We start from the raw sequence: 13,417 nt of genomic DNA on the forward strand, positions 1-13,417 counted from the left end.
TGACCATTTGGACAAAAACACACAATGGCTCATATCAAATAGGTTATACAACAACACCTGGTCTAGGAGAAATAATAACATAGGACCCAATGACAATTTAATCAAAATTGCAATGAAATAAAACTTGACTGAGAACACAATATACGCAAGATCCTATTACAAACAATCTTTCCTTAAAAATAGCCAAAGCATAAATAACATGCAATTTACAAATTTCTAGATAACAAGAATTTACAACTTTTTAATACCAAAACATCCACTTTGTCATTTGTCCAAAAAGATTTAAAATACAAATAATTCTCCCAATGTATTTTCAACATATTTATTTAAATTAACATTCCAAATTGTAATTAAATAATATTTAAAATAACATTTAAAATATTATAATAACTACCAAAAGAAACATGTCTAATATTAAATATATATATATATATATAAACACATATATGAATATACATATATTTATTTATATACATATATAATATAATACATAAAATATTTAATTAATCTAACCCCTGGGTACGAAACTCGAAACAGTGGACAGGGTTTAGAAATTAATTAAAAAAAAAACAAAAAAAAAAAACACTTTAATAATTACAAAAGGGCCCTGTCACGGTAGCCTATGCTACCGCCGGTAGCTAGTACTACTGTTCGGTAGCACTGCTACCGTCCGGTAACACTACTACCGTAGGTAGCTACTACCGCCGGTAGTACTGTGTACTACCGCCGGTAGTGGATGCTACCGTATGTAGTTTGCTTTAATTTTTTTTTTTTAAATTTATTTATTTATTTTTTATAATTATTTTATTTTTAAACAGTACAATAAAAAAAAAATATTTTTTTTAATAATTTCATTTTAATAAAATTTTAACAACAATAATAACAAATTTCCAATAATTCCCTTTTTACAAAATTTCAATCCTTCTTCATTTAAAAAAAAAATTTAATTAACCTAAATAATATTAATGTATAATTAAATTTATTTCCTTAAGGTAATTAAAACCATTTCTCAGGTAAATACCCCTTTCTCACAAATCTTGCAAATTTCCATGCATCGTAAAATCTGACAAATTATCTATAACAATTTTCCTAATTTTCACAAAATTACATACTTCCCATAACTTAGAAATTCCCATCAGACATGGATTTTAAAACAAACTCAAATTCACTAGAAGAGAGTTTTGAATTTGACAATTCTTTTACACACACATCAAGCAGAGACAAATAGAAATATTTTTAATAAAACACACAACTAAGAAGTCATCCAACCTGGTATAGCTTTCCTGGAAGAAATCTGTAGAAGAGCCCTAATCCCTTCAATAACTTCCAATAAATTTCTTCACCTAAATTCTTGACCTGTTCCTGTGTGTTCCTGTCTATGTAACTAAAATAAAGACCTAACCCCTATTTAAACTAAAATTCTAGGTTCAATAGCTTTTTCACAAAAAACCTAAATTTAGAATAATAGTAATTTATTTTATTTTATTTTCTAAATTTATCACATGCAATAATTAAAAAACATTATTCCTTCTTTACTTTTCTCATGCATATTAATTAATTTTCTAAATAAAGAATTAATACAATATTTTAATTCCAATTAATTAATTTTCTAAATAAAGAATTAAAACAATACTTTAATTCCAATTAATTAATTTTCTAAATAAAGAATTAAAGCAATATTTTAATTCTAATTAATCCTTTTATTCATTTATTTAATTATAACTTTAGAAAATAATAAATACAATTAATCTAATTTATTTTTAAAATAAAAACATATTTTTAATACCATGCAGCTTAATTTAATAATTTCTTTAATTAACAAAATTTATAATCTCAATGCATAAACAATACAATAATGAGATAATTTCATAAACTTAATTAATTAATTAATTAAATCCACTAAAACACTCAAATTAAACAAATCTCAAGCAATTACCCATAAAAGATAAAATGACAAAATACGAAGACCGAACTAACTGACAAAATGACTAACTGATGACACTCATACGAGTGTAATTGAGTAAAATAGGGTCAACTACTATCTCCTCCACTTCCATCGGAAAATATAAGGCACGCTCAGACCTATGAAGTCAGGTGGAGACGATACCCCGTACCTACCTGGTACTTGTACCTGCAATATCCTGCATCACCGAACCACACATGCATATATATATATATATATATATATATATATATATATATATAGAAAACACGACATACACATCGATGAAGGAGAATCGTGACGTTCCCTGTCTCACCAAAATGAGTGAAGGAAAATCGTCCCCTTGCATCCAATACACTCGCAAACACACAACATATAATTCCACATTGCATAAATAAAGTAAAATGTCAGTACATAGCAATAATACATAAAATGCCATAAATCACAAGTACTGAAATTCTGCAAATAAATTATACATCTCATCTCCAAATAAAGCATAATGTCATAAAAATATGAATAATATGTCATGGTAATGTATCCACTGAAAAACAACCAATAATAAAATATGAGTCTAATGAGTTCAAACTAGTAGGGGTACTACACCATGTCATTGGAATCTAAGGTTTAAATGAATTTGGTTTGCATTTATGGTAGGAGTTGACTCTTTTAGGACCCATTTTACATTCATATTTTTTTATTTTTTTGTCTCTTTCTCCCATTTAGTGTTTTTCTCTCTTTGTTCCACCTATAATTCCTCAAGCAACCTTTCCTTTGACCAAGCCCTAGGTGCTCCAAGAATACCATTGATAATTTTTCTTTAAAATTAGGTTCCTACTTCCTCAACAATTTTTGACTTTCTTGGATTTAGGTGTTTTGATCTTGATAATGTCACCTATATTTTTTTTGTTTATTCCTATCTTGAGATACAAGCCATTTATGCGTTTTTTTTGTTTCCATTCAGGCTTAGGTGTTTTGATCTTTCTAATGGTCACCTACATTTTTTTTTGTTGATTCCTATCTTAACATACAAGCCATTTAGGTATTCTTTTTTTATTTCCATTCAACATGTTTTTCTTTCCATTTGTATACTTAGCCCCAAATTTTCACCTAAGGTTTGGGTTTATCGGTTATCCACAAAATTTATCTTTTCATAATTTGATATTTTTCTTATTAAAATATTTGCTAGATTCCTCTAGCTTTTTTTTTAATATTGTGATTGCTATTTAGGTTTTCTATAGTAATTATTTTTCTTTCCATTAAGAGTAAATTATTTAATATAAAATGACACTTTATTTTTATGTGTTTTGGTTTACAATTATTGTTATAGTAGAAGTCTTCATTTAAAATGCATAGAGGGAATGCAATTTTTTCTTTTAGGGAGGAAATTATGTGTAATATGATGATTGTGTTAATAAAAGCTAAAACATTGCACTCACAAACAAAACATAAAAAAACATGAATAAAATAATTCTCAAATAAAATAAAATATCACAATAAAGAAAAACACAAAGATAAAGAAACTGATGAGGAGTTGGATTCCACTGATGTCACTCTTGATCTCATTGATGCATGATAACAATAGGGGGGCTTTCAACTCCTCTTGCCATTTAGCAGCTTTGATTATCAAGTGGTTTTTTGTTATGATTTTAGCCCCTATGACTCATAGTGTGATGTTTAATCCATTTTTTTTTAATTTATTTATAAATATCTCTATCTTACACCTATTCATATAAAAAATATTTCTCCTTTTCCATTATAATTTTACTTATTTCCATCTATCTACTTATCTATTTCATTGGCTTATAATAATTTAAATTAAAAATATTTTTAAAAATTGTCATCATATTTAACTCAAATTATATTTATTTTCATTCATATAATTAACAATTTAATTATATATTTAATATATTAAATTATGAATTAAATATTTTTTAATATTTAATTTAATTATTTAAAATTTTTACGCCAAGAGGCATATTATACTCACATAATGGATTGATAGACATATGTCAATAAAAACTACCTATGATTAAAATTGACACGCATATTTATTATACTCACATAATGGATTGATAGACATATGTCAATAAAAATTACCTATGATTAAAATTGACACCCATATTTATTATACTCACATAATGGATTGATAGACATATGTCAATAAAAATTACCTATGATTAAAATTAACACCCATATTTAATTATTATTAGTACTTGCCGTTAGGCAATACTCTTGTAATGAAATTTTTTTTGTTATGCTTAAATAGTTAATAAAAAAAATTATTTTGACCAATCATAAACAAATATTTTTCTTTCTTTTAAATTTTTAAATTTATTTTAAAGTATACATGCATATTTGTTAACTTTATAATTAAAAGAAAATATTTCTCTTGTAAATGATTGGCTAATACTTTTTTCGAAGCAGCACAATATTTGTTAACTTTATAGAACTTGAGTTCATCCAACACTATTTTATTTGCTTTGAGTAATTAAATTAATCTTATACTCTAAAGTATCAAATTATGTTGTTTATATAAGAATAAAATATTTTTTAATTTTATCACATGGATCTAAAACATTTTATCATATATTATCTTTTATTTTAATTTATATATTATGCTTTCCTCTGTCCCAAAAATTAAAATTGAAGCATTCCTTAAAAAAATATTAAATAGAATTATAATATTTAAAAAAAAATTTAAATTATAAATTATTTCAAAATAATAACAAAAATACATTATGTAAGATAATATAATAATAATAAAATACTATAATAATTAAAATTACAATATTATTATACCATCTTATATTATATTTCTATTTCTATTAAATTATTTTTAATATATTATATTTCTATTAATATTAAATTATTTCTAATATATCACATAATTTTATTATTATTATAATATTTTAAAATTAGTATAAAATTATTATTATTATTATATTACTACTTTAGAAAAAATTAAATATAAAAATATATACAAATATATCACTTATTCTTTAAATTTTTTTTTAAAAATATAGCTTTCCGAAGAAATTTTATTTCAAGAGTTACTTATTCTTTTTCCTTATTAATTTAATTTAATTTATTAATTTTTTCCAGTTAATAAATGAAATCATAATTATTATTAAAACTATACTAAAAAAGGCAAGTACTAGCCACTATGTGGCACTTGTTAGTTTTACTATTACTTTAACTTTCAATTTTTTTGTTTAATTAAAAAATTGGATAGTAAATTTAAAACAATGTAAATACTTGAGTCATTGAGCATTGATACCAAAAAAAATGAACTATAAATGAGGTCCACTAAATATGAAATAATAAATAGAGAGAGGAAATAATAAAATGTTAGTGGATATTATTTCAAATTAAATTAAATTAAATAATAATATAAAAAATTAAATAAAATTACATAAATTAAATTAAATTAAATAAATTAAAATGATTTAAATTAACTAATTAAAATTAAATTAAAATAATCTAAAATAGGTTTAATAAATTAAATGAAAATAAATTAAATAATTTAAAAAAAAAAAATCAAATAACTTAAATGAAATTAAAATAACTTAAATGGAACTAAATTAAATAACTTAAATGCAATCACTAACTGTTTTTTCTTTCATTTCTTTTATGCATATTAAATGAAAGTGTAGTATTGTTGGTTTAATATTTAGTTTTATTTGAATATGGATTAAATGTTTAATGTATGGTTGTACTTAGTCTAGTCAGTTTTAAGTTATAATAAGACTTCTCAAATTAAATATTTTAATTTTAGTAATATATATTATTAAATTAAATGACTTAAATGAAAATAAATTAAATAACTTAAATTAAAATAAATTAAATAATATATATTATTAGAGTTATATAGTTTCTTTCATACATAATAAATTGCATGTGTAACTACAAGTTAAAATCAGTTTAGTATTATATATATATATAGATTGCATGTTTTACTTCTCAAAAAAGTACATACATACATACATACATATATACATACATCTTAAAAGAAAAAGTAAATGTTCATTTCAAAATTCAAATATTTAATGCAACCACTGCAATGTATCTATGACTTTATTGTTAAGTAGTTTACTTAGTATATCATTTTTTGTAATCTTCATTTGTAATTCTAAGATTCTTATACTTATTTACTATACATATTTTTATAACTATGAATTTTTAAATTTTTTTGGGGGTTGATTAGATCAAAGGAAAAACCAAAATGCCAATTTGACCTGGCATGCCCTAACCACAAAGTGATTTAATCACAATTACTCATGTGTTATCAATGTTTTCTACTTATGTGGTTAGTATAACATAAGTTGTGACACTCTTATGCTGCCAAATATAGATAGAAATTGATCAATAAGCTAGATCCAAACTACAACTCAATGATATTTTCATGGCATCTATTTGGTGGTAGCTAGATGGATAAGAAAGAATATAAATAGAAATGATGAATAAGCTAGACCAATAAGAAAGAATATAGGTGACAAAAAGTTGATTGAATTTTTTTGTAAAATCTGCACTCAATAAGACAGAAAACGTGAAAATTGTAGGGAGAAATAATTGTGCTGCAGCTTAAAAAGAATATAGGTGATAAAAAGTATTGAATATTTTATAAAATCTGCAGTTTGCAAAACAGAGAAAGATACAAATATAGATTAAAAAAATAGATTGTTTTAATGCATATAAAAGAAACTTTTATTCAATCATTCAGAATTGATTACATCTTAGAGGTCTTTCTCAGACTTAATAGAAATAGAAATCAGTCTTGGCACACTACTACAATTTATAAAACATACTCTAAAAATAGAGAGTAAACTGAAGTGCCCTTTTCCATGGATTTAGCATGCACAAAAATAGAGCTACGATTTATCTTAAGTCTTCCTAACTAAAACTCCTAAAAAATTAACATCAGAGACTTCTTAACTAACAATTCTAAAAATATCATCATCACTCATGCATAATGCATGATGCATCAATACCAACACATTTGCCAGAAAATATTTGAGGTCGGTGCAGAAAATCAGAGCAAATAAAACAGTGATTGAATATCGAAAATCATAGTATCCTCCCGGTAGGAATTAATAAGAGCCCGGGTTTAAATGATATGATATCAGATTACATATTACCGAATTTCTTAAAAGAGCAATGCATTTCAGATGAATTTGTCTATAAAAGAACACAATTCGTAGGAAGCCATGAAACCTTCCCCATGACCCTCACAGATAATAGAATATCCGTTTTAAATTTTTCCATTCCAGTCTAGACAAAACGAAAAACATTCAAGCTGACTGAGCTTTAATCCGCCATGACAGGAGAGGGACTTTCAATATCTTTGCTCACTTGCGTGTCTTTGGCCATTTTACTGAGCCGGCTGGGCTTGAGACTGTTGATATTGTTGATCTTTACGCTGAAATGCTTTGATGGGCTTTGCCTGTGAGAACGATGAGGAGCTCGGTGTAGGCGGCATCTGAAGGATCCTGCGTGCTTGGTGGGCGCACAAAGGCATATCTTTGCGCTGTTCTTGGGTGGCACCTTGGAAGATGAAGGCGGAGACGGCGTGCACAGTTTCTCATAATTAAATTCCTTGAGCACATCCTCGTAGCTTGTATGCCGTTTGAGAGTCTGTTTCCCCTTTACTGGAGATCCGCATGTCAGAACATCCAACGACGACATGTTTGGCCGTTGCCAAAATAATCAGCTTCTCCAGGCCGCCTGAAATGCAATCAAGATGCACAAATACTTAATGCTCCTTTGAAATTTCAAAGAAAACAAGAAATTTGAGTGAAATAATGAAATTTCAGCACTAAAGATATTGTTTCAAACATCCAATATGCTAAAGATGATTCTACGAGAAACAATTCCGTGCCTCTACCTTGGCTAGATATTGGTCCACAATATTCACACAAGACTGCAAAGGAAGAGGCTCTGCGAGTTTTCTGAAATATAATCAAGATCACATCCCAACATTAGTCTATTTTGACCTGCAACTCAAATTTCAGCACTAGAGATGATTGTTTCAAACATCCAGAATGCTAAAGGTGATTCTACAGAGAAACAAATTCCGCGCCTCTACCTTGGATAAATATTGGTCCAGAATATTCACACAAGACTGTAAAGCATGAGGCTCTGCAAATTTTCTGAAATATAATCAAGATCACATCCTAACTAAGTTTATTTTAACCAGCAACTCAAATTTCAGCACTAAAGATGATTGCTTCAAAGATCCGGAATGCTAAAGATGATTCTACAAGAAACAAATTCCGTGCCTCAACCTTGGCTAAATATTAGTCCACAATATTCACTCAAGACTGCAAAGTATGAGGCTCTGCGAATTTTCTGAAATATAATCATGATCACAGCCTAAAATTAGTCTATTTTAACCTAAAAGCAGAATCTATATTCCCAAAAACAATTCCACATAGAAGATTCAAATTCTATTATCCGAAATTTTAGCATGGATCGCCCAAATTTCACATCAGCAGACTTCAAGGAAACTACTGCATAAGGTGCGCAGCATATTAAAAAGAAAAACACAGTATGATGAAGCTAATTACCAGATAAATTTGCGAAGCTTACGGTTCTTTCGCTCCAGATGTCTCTTTGGGAATCCTAGCACTTTGTCATAAACAAAAAGGTTTATTTCAATTTTCGGCGACTGGCTGCAAGAAATTAATTTTCTTGGCCGGATAAATCCAGTACTTGTAAATATGGGTAGCTTTGGCTATGCAAGGGTGGATTTATAAATATATATATATATATATTATCGGGTTGGCGAGTTTATTATGGAAGGGGCATGCTCCCTATTTTTAGTTTTAGTTGTTTTATGCAATAAACATATTTAATTATAAGATTTAAGTAGAGTTATTCATTTAAAGTAGTGATATTATTTTTATTAGTATAAATTTTTTATTTTATTATTATTTATTTTATAGAAGAAGGGGCATGCTTCCTATTTTTAGTTTTAGTTGTTTTATGCAATAAACATATTTAATTATAAGATTTAAGTAGAGTTATTCATTTAAAATAGGGATATTATTTTTATAAGTATAAATTTTCTATTTTATTATTATTTATTTTATAGAAGAAGATATGAACTCAACATCATTTGGGTGTATGAACTCAACATCATTTGGGTATTTACAACATGAATTTAGTCATTAAGTCAAGTGTCTTTAAATTTTAAGTTACCATTGGAGATGGTAGTTGAAAGTTATTTCAACATCTCACCATTTTTATTATTCTTTTTTTTCGTAGGCATTAAATATTAGTGAGGGAGGATATAACATTAAATTATATGCATAGACCATAAATTTTTTAAGAAGAAATAAATGTCAAAGAATCGCATTGCATAATAGTTTGTTTTAGTATGGGTCATCTAAATAAAATTTAATTAAAAAAAAAGAATAATGGTCATAGGTGCAAAGGATTGAGAGGGGGATTATCAATTCTTGTTGAATGGATTTGGAGAAGATGTGACAGGAAGTGACAATGAAGCCTTAGAAGACAAGAATGCAAAACGCAAAAGCATGCACAAGGTGTAAAATAGTGGTGATTGCCAATTTATTAATAATATTTTATAAAACAATGTTTTGGATGTAAACTTATTTTTGAAATGAGGAAGGCGTGCGATAGAGAAAGAATGAGGCTTTTTGGGAGAAGTGGTGTAGGAGATGGAGATTTGGGCGAGGAAGCACATGATGATGATGCAGGCAAAGATAAGGATCCAGATAGCGTTGAGGATTCTTCCTTTTCGAGCCAGTTCTTGTTTGTTTTCTTTGGGGGTTGTTGTGCATTGGCTCCTTGTTGTGTGGGGGAAGGTTTTGTCCCCAAGTTCATTATGCTCAGCTCAGGATGGGCTCTCTTGTTTCCCTTGTGGAAGTACCCTTTTTTTTGGCCTTAGTAATTTGGGGTGTTTAGTGTGCTTCATGTGTGCTTTCTATTGAGATGGTGCCTCCCTCCTATTCAATTCTTGCCATTGTTCATGATGTCTGTAATGTGGTTATTTCTATTTGGTTTCTCCCAAAATTCATGGGGTTTGATTTGCATGTGGTGCTTGTGGTTGGTGGTGGGTTTCCTACTGCTGAGTTTGTTGTGGAGTGGTCTGGGGTCATTGCCTTGGTTTTGTGGGATGGGTGGATTCTTCTCTTCATGTTGTGTGTTGGCCTAGCCTTTTTTTTTGCATCATTGGGAGCCCTCGTGGCAGGTGTTGTGGTTTGGGGTTTTAGAGCTTGGCCCTCTTGAGGGCTAAGGTGGCCTTTTTGTCAACCCTTTCTCTTCTAAGGTTTTTGGTTTCCAAAGCTTGTGTTGGCCTTAAGTTGTTTGGCCCTCTTGTGGATATTTTTCTATCATACTCTGGTTTCTTTCTCTCTCTTGGGCATCCTTATTTCTCTCCTACCAGGTTTGACTGGGGTTTCTTGTGTTTACCCCTTTTTGATCTTGGGTTTTCTCTTATTATCATGTTAGTTTTGGCCACTATGGATGGTTGTGTTTTTGTTATTCTTTTTGAGGTGGCTTCTATGTTTTCAATTGTTCCTTTTCCTCTTGAGGCTATTTGGGCTAGCAACTTCTCTTGTGTTTCTATTGAGGTGGATTCTTGGGGGGTGTTAGCCTCCTTTAATGGTTCAATAACTAATCCCTTAAATCTATGACTCAGAGATTACACATCTTCACTAAGCATCTATCAGACTCATTATGAAGTTTCATTTAAGTTATCAACCTAGGGACATGAAATTGAAATGGGTCAGTACAATATGTGCACTAAGAATCTATTATGGCCATCATCACTTAAGAAAAGAGCAATGCTAGAATTGAAATACTAAAAATAACCAATAAAGGAAACAGAACTTAAGTTGATAACTAATCTAAACATGTGAATCTTAAATTAACACAAGGTACAAGAATAAAATTCCAAACAAACAGGCAGGAAACTACTCTGCCCAATTTCGTTGCAAGAACATGCACAAAGAAGAGTTATGTGGCTGCAGTAACAATCCTCTGTTGGAATGATACTAATTACTAAATGGAAAAGAACTACTAAACTAGATAAACAAAGTTCGTATAAAGTGGCCCCCTTGAGTGAGAATTCCAAGATTAACACAGGTGCCTGAAACTCCGAATATCATCTTATTTATCAAAACAAAAATACATAGAATATGACAACATGTTCTTAAACTGAATTCCAAAGTTGAAAAAATAAACTTACAACATCAGAGATCAATCAATTTCAAGAGATCATCTGAGCATTATTTATAGAAAGAAAAACTACCAACCAATCCTAACTAGCTGGTCGACCTTCTCCACAACATAAGGAGGGCACCATTTATTGAAAGCATGAAAAGAGGAAAGGAAAGATCATGCATGCGCTTAGCCAAGTCAAATAGGATTGCCTCAGCAGAAATATAGCACATCATGCCCCTAAATCGACTCACTAATAGTACATAATTAATAAAGAAAGTAGTTGCAATATTAAGTAGAGAAATCTTCCACTATATTGATCACTTGTTGACCTCTTCAACAACCTACTAGCTAGTAAGAGTCTCAATCCTTGCTGCAAGCATAATCATAACACCACTTTATTTGTACAAATCTGCAAAACACATTAGCACATATAAACAATCCACATTTCCCAAATCATCTGAAAAACAACATTCTTTTCAACACATGCACATTTAATAGATAATTACATAACATATGCATTAATATCATGAATTATTTCAAGGTCAAACTTAAACCTAAAAGATAACAGTTTCTAAGGGAATAACACAGTAAATGGTATCATCACAATATCAAAATCTAAAGTATCATCATGGATATCATAATAAATCCTTAGAAAATAGGACCATAAACTTGTATCATCATTCCCTTGAACCTAAGGTCTTGTTGGTCCTCCAACAACATGTTCCTTAGCCTAGTTAGGGTTCTCATATCACCAACTGGCAACTCTCCTACAACATGTTCTGCACCCTCTGAATCAGGATCCCAATAAAATGCATGCCTATATTCCAATCTATTCCACCTTGGCGTTTCTTCTGCTATATCATACCGATAGTACTTGTAGTTTGGAATTGGCCACAACAAGATGATGGTTGGAATATTAATGGGAACCAGTAATGTTTCTATGTTCTGCCAAGCTGTATATATCTAGGACATCTCCTCTATGCATTGCAACATAATTCTGCAGTGAATGTGGCTCAACTTGGCTTAGCTAGTCAGTTAAGCTATTCTATCTTTGTGAAAGGTGTCCTCTACTTGTTCATATTCTCTATAGGATTCTTCTTGCAAAGGCAACATTTTGTCCTTAAGCTCTGAAACATACGTAACTTGGTGCCATTCATAAAACATTGCTTCAAGATTATGAGATTCAACCTTGAGTGGCAAGGGTTCTTGTAATTCCTTTTCTCTGTAAGCTCTGAACTTCTCACCCCAACTATTTTCATTCTGAATTCAGGGCATAAATTCCCTCAAATGGATATCTCCAATATACATCAATGGGTTCCATTGATGGGCATCTAGGACAACATAATTATGTAGGTATAATTCACAGAGTAGGATCTTATTCTCTGTTGGAGATTCTTGGTAGGCTTGAAATAATTCCTCAGGGGTTTTGATAGAAGGATTTAATCCCGAAATTACCCTATAAAGTTGAAATTTTAGATATCTCTCCTTTAAATGCAATGTATAAACCCTTGGAGGGGTTCCACATTCCATTAATTGCGGCACTAATTCTACCACATCATCCACTTGTTTCTTTAAGTTAATGATCTCCTCATTTTCTCCCTAATTTCATTATCATTTTTCTCTATTTGTTTCTGCAATCTAAGGTTTTCTTTATCCCTCTTTTCTATTTCATCCAACAATTTCATCGATACACTATGCCATGAAGATACAAAAGGTCGATGAACACCTACCAAAAATTTCCTGGCAGCATGTTCTAATGGTGGTAGTAGTGGCTGCTCAAATTCTTGCTGAAGGGGTTTGTTCTGCTCTTGATATGATGTTTCTTCTCCTTATGCCTGTTCTGCAATCAAGGCAAGCTGATGTAGCCTTATCTTTGCATGTCCCTTAAATACATGCTCTTCAAATGTACTCTCCCCTTTATTATGTACTTCTTCCTCAGAGGCCACTACCTCTTTTCCAACTATTGTCTTTAGCCTAGGGATTTTTCTTAATGTCTCACCAACATCCTGTGCAACTAGCTTTGCCTTGGTTGTAGGGGTTTCCCTAGTTTCCGTTATTGCAGGAGGAACAATGTCTTCGATTTTCCATTTTCCAGGGCTAGGTTTTGTCATCTTAGAAGTCTCACCCCTAACATTTTCTTTTCCTTTTTCTACTTTCTTCCGCTGCCCTTGTTCTTTTCTAGTTGTTTCTCTGGTTTGGCCTGGAGTTTGAAACATAATATCATATGACTTGAAGGAGTTACTTCTTCCTTTGATTCATAAGAATCAACCTCTATGGCCGTGGCTGCAA

At 29.8% G+C, this 13,417-nt stretch overlaps 1 long non-coding RNA gene across 1 annotated transcript; it reads right to left on the bottom strand.

Moving 5' to 3' along the window:
* Positions 1-6,966: 6,966 nt before the first annotated feature.
* On the bottom strand, positions 6,967-8,657 carry LOC131029525 (uncharacterized). The gene is made up of 3 exons (XR_009102785.1): positions 8,506-8,657; positions 7,824-7,887; positions 6,967-7,663 (listed from the first exon to the last, which is right to left on the bottom strand). It is a non-coding gene; the product is annotated as an uncharacterized LOC131029525 (long non-coding RNA).
* Positions 8,658-13,417: the final 4,760 nt, after the last annotated feature.

The sequence above is a fragment of the Cryptomeria japonica genome, chromosome 5 (genome assembly GCF_030272615.1).
Source record: "Cryptomeria japonica chromosome 5, Sugi_1.0, whole genome shotgun sequence".
NCBI classification, from domain to species: domain Eukaryota; kingdom Viridiplantae; phylum Streptophyta; class Pinopsida; order Cupressales; family Cupressaceae; genus Cryptomeria; species Cryptomeria japonica.